Consider the following 5,000-nt stretch of genomic DNA (forward strand, 5'->3'; position numbering starts at 1 on the left):
CCCACATGCCTGCAAACCTCTAGAGCGGCCTTACAATGCTCGCTACTCTATGGACCGGCAACGGCAATTGAAACCAACCCTAAAATTCTTGCACAGTTGGCAGCCTTCCTTGGCACAAGACCAAACAGCGCAGCGAACCCGTGCAGCACCAACCCAAGGGGACAGCCTTCCCCACACACTCTGGAGGAGAAGAGGCTCCCTCGGGCTGAGTCACACAGCTCAAGATACTCGCTCATTCACGGAAAACTTGGGAAACAAAACCTGCTGACACACACCACTTATGCATCGCATGAAGATTGCCATTGTCCATACACTTGTGCAGGTGCGATGGAAATATTTTCTCGTTTTGGTGTATGCTATATTTTTACAGACAGCTACCGACAAACGGTAGAAATTAGCGGGGATAGGCCTCAGACATTACCCAAAGCTCCGGGAACGTGAGCGACGCAAGACGAATGGGCATTTTAAAGCAGATCTATGGCAGTTACTGACAGTGCCTGGCGTGGGTTACTTGTCTCCGTTGTCGAGAGGGGAAGACGACCCATGTATATGTAAAGGGCGATTTTTTTAGCAACCGTTAAGGCTGTTTTTCCCCTTCACTTGTATCGAGAGGGAAGCAAAGAACATGTATGGCGTGTACGTTTTTTTACGAATTTTCATTAGCAATCTAACGACATGAATTGCGAAGACGTTTTTTGAACAATTGTATTCCTTTCCCAAAACATCGAGTGTTAGTGTATAAAACCGCTAGAGAAAATAAATTGGCAGGCGAAACTTAAAAAGGAGAGACCCATGAACAGCATGGCCAGGCGGCTCACCTCGACGTTTTTCCCCCGAGCAAAGTCCGCCGAGACCCCCTGTATCCCACGGGGATGTACTGGCGTGCACTTAAAGGTTGATGCCGCTCTGTTACTTGGGAAACGAACCACAAGCCAAATCCAGCTAATTTGTGAATGACTTAGCTCTCCTGCTTTCTCGAGAACGTGCTTTTTTCGTCGGATGAAACTTCCACAGGCTTTTCCAGCAGATTTGCACCTGCACTCAAAAAAGTCAAAATTTTTACACATAGACCCCATCAAACGGGAGAAATTGGCCCGGATTGCTCTCATGTGCGTTACGGGGCATCGTTTCTCTCGCGCCGAATTCCATCGAGCTGGGAAATCGCTCATTTTTGCGTCGCCAAATATCGTACGAACGCCGTGAAACTTCCACAGGCTTTTTCAGCAGATTTGCACCTGCACTCAAAAAAGTCAAAATTTTTACACATAGACCCCATCAAACGGGAGAAATTGGCCCGGATTGCTCTCATGTGCGTTACGGGGCATCGTTTCTCTCGCGCCGAATTCTCTCGAGCTGGGAAATCGCTCATTTTTGCGTCGCCAAATATCGTACGAACGCCGTGAAACTTCCACAGGCTTTTTCAGCAGATTTGCACGTGCACTCAAAAAAGTCAAAATTTTTACACATAGACCCCATCAAACGGGAGAAATTGGCCCGGATTGCTCTCATGTGCGTTACGGGGCATCGTTTCTGTCGCGCCGAATTCCATCGAGCTGGGAAATCGCTCATTTTTGCGTCGCCAAATATCGTACGAACGCCGTGAAACTTCCACAGGCTTTTTCAGCAGATTTGCACGTGCACTCAAAAAAGTCAAAATTTGTACACATAGACCCCATCAAACGGGAGAAATTGGCCCGGATTGCTCTCATGTGCGTTACGGGGCATCGTTTCTCTCGCGCCGAATTCTCTCGAGCTGGGAAATCGCTCATTTTTGCGTCGCCAAATATCGTACGAACGCCGTGAAACTTCCACAGGCTTTTTCAGCAGATTTGCACCTGCACTCAAAAAAGTCAAAATTTTTACACATAGACCCCATCAAACGGGAGAAATTGGCCCGGATTGCTCTCATGTGCGTTACGGGGCATCGTTTCTGTCGCGCCGAATTCCATCGAGCTGGGAAATCGCTCATTTTTGCGTCGCCAAATATCGTACGAACGCCGTGAAACTTCCACAGGCTTTTCCAGCAGATTTGCACGTGCACTCAAAAAAGTCAAAATTTTTACACATAGACCCCATCAAACGGGAGAAATTGGCCCGGATTGCTCTCATGTGCGTTACGGGGCATCGTTTCTCTCGCGCCGAATTCTCTCGAGCTGGGAAATCGCTCATTTTTGCGTCGCCAAATATCGTACGAACGCCGTGAAACTTCCACAGGCTTTTTCAGCAGATTTGCACGTGCACTCAAAAAAGTCAAAATTTTTACACATAGACCCCATCAAACGGGAGAAATTGGCCGGGATTGCTCTCATGTGCGTTACGGGGCATCGTTTCTCTCGCTCCGAATTCCATCGAGCTGGGAAATCGCTCATTTTTGCGTCGCCAAATATCGTACGAACGCCGTGAAACTTCCACAGGCTTTTTCAGCAGATTTGCACGTGCACTCAAAAAAGTCAAAATTTTTACACATAGACCCCATCAAACGGGAGAAATTGGCCGGGATTGCTCTCATGTGCGTTACGGGGCATCGTTTCTCTCGCGCCGAATTCCATCGAGCTGGGAAATCGCTCATTTTTGCGTCGCCAAATATCGTACGAACGCCGTGAAACTTCCACAGGCTTTTTCAGCAGATTTGCACGTGCACTCAAAAAAGTCAAAATTTTTACACATAGACCCCATCAAACGGGAGAAATTGGCCGGGATTGCTCTCATGTGCGTTACGGGGCATCGTTTCTCTCGCGCCGAATTCCATCGAGCTGGGAAATCGCTCATTTTTGCGTCGCCAAATATCGTACGAACGCCGTGAAACTTCCACAGGCTTTTCCAGCAGATTGGCACGTGCACTCAAAAAAGTCAAAATTTGTACACATAGACCCCATCAAACGGGAGAAATTGGCCGGGATTGCTCTCATGTGCGTTACGGGGCATCGTTTCTCTCGCTCCGAATTCCATCGAGCTGGGAAATCGCTCATTTTTGCGTCGCCAAATATCGTACGAACGCCGTGAAACTTCCACAGGCTTTTCCAGCAGATTTGCACCTGCACTCAAAAAAGTCAAAATTTTTACACATAGACCCCATCAAACGGGAGAAATTGGCCCGGATTGCTCTCATGTGCGTTACGGGGCATCGTTTCTCTCGCGCCGAATTCTCTCGAGCTGGGAAATCGCTCATTTTTGCGTCGCCAAATATCGTACGAACGCCGTGAAACTTCCACAGGCTTTTTCAGCAGATTTGCACCTGCACTCAAAAAAGTCAAAATTTTTACACATAGACCCCATCAAACGGGAGAAATTGGCCCGGATTGCTCTCATGTGCGTTACGGGGCATCGTTTCTCTCGCGCCGAATTCTCTCGAGCTGGGAAATCGCTCATTTTTGCGTCGCCAAATATCGTACGAACGCCGTGAAACTTCCACAGGCTTTTTCAGCAGATTTGCACCTGCACTCAAAAAAGTCAAAATTTTTACACATAGACCCCATCAAACGGGAGAAATTGGCCCGGATTGCTCTCATGTGCGTTACGGGGCATCGTTTCTCTCGCGCCGAATTCCATCGAGCTGGGAAATCGCTCATTTTTGCGTCGCCAAATATCGTACGAACGCCGTGAAACTTCCACAGGCTTTTTCAGCAGATTTGCACGTGCACTCAAAAAAGTCAAAATTTTTACACATAGACCCCATCAAACGGGAGAAATTGGCCCGGATTGCTCTCATGTGCGTTACGGGGCATCGTTTCTCTCGCGCCGAATTCTCTCGAGCTGGGAAATCGCTCATTTTTGCGTCGCCAAATATCGTACGAACGCCGTGAAACTTCCACAGGCTTTTTCAGCAGATTTGCACGTGCACTCAAAAAAGTCAAAATTTGTACACATAGACCCCATCAAACGGGAGAAATTGGCCGGGATTGCTCTCATGTGCGTTACGGGGCATCGTTTCTCTCGCTCCGAATTCCATCGAGCTGGGAAATCGCTCATTTTTGCGTCGCCAAATATCGTACGAACGCCGTGAAACTTCCACAGGCTTTTTCAGCAGATTTGCACGTGCACTCAAAAAAGTCAAAATTTTTACACATAGACCCCATCAAACGGGAGAAATTGGCCGGGATTGCTCTCATGTGCGTTACGGGGCATCGTTTCTCTCGCGCCGAATTCCATCGAGCTGGGAAATCGCTCATTTTTGCGTCGCCAAATATCGTACGAACGCCGTGAAACTTCCACAGGCTTTTCCAGCAGATTGGCACGTGCACTCAAAAAAGTCAAAATTTGTACACATAGACCCCATCAAACGGGAGAAATTGGCCGGGATTGCTCTCATGTGCGTTACGGGGCATCGTTTCTCTCGCTCCGAATTCCATCGAGCTGGGAAATCGCTCATTTTTGCGTCGCCAAATATCGTACGAACGCCGTGAAACTTCCACAGGCTTTTCCAGCAGATTTGCACCTGCACTCAAAAAAGTCAAAATTTTTACACATAGACCCCATCAAACGGGAGAAATTGGCCCGGATTGCTCTCATGTGCGTTACGGGGCATCGTTTCTCTCGCGCCGAATTCTCTCGAGCTGGGAAATCGCTCATTTTTGCGTCGCCAAATATCGTACGAACGCCGTGAAACTTCCACAGGCTTTTTCAGCAGATTTGCACCTGCACTCAAAAAAGTCAAAATTTTTACACATAGACCCCATCAAACGGGAGAAATTGGCCCGGATTGCTCTCATGTGCGTTACGGGGCATCGTTTCTCTCGCGCCGAATTCTCTCGAGCTGGGAAATCGCTCATTTTTGCGTCGCCAAATATCGTACGAACGCCGTGAAACTTCCACAGGCTTTTTCAGCAGATTTGCACCTGCACTCAAAAAAGTCAAAATTTTTACACATAGACCCCATCAAACGGGAGAAATTGGCCCGGATTGCTCTCATGTGCGTTACGGGGCATCGTTTCTCTCGCGCCGAATTCCATCGAGCTGGGAAATCGCTCATTTTTGCGTCGCCAAATATCGTACGAACGCCG

This window comes from Lampetra planeri, chromosome 4 (assembly GCF_965212315.1).
Source record: "Lampetra planeri chromosome 4, kcLamPlan1.2.h2, whole genome shotgun sequence".
In the NCBI taxonomy this organism is placed as follows: domain Eukaryota; kingdom Metazoa; phylum Chordata; class Hyperoartia; order Petromyzontiformes; family Petromyzontidae; genus Lampetra; species Lampetra planeri.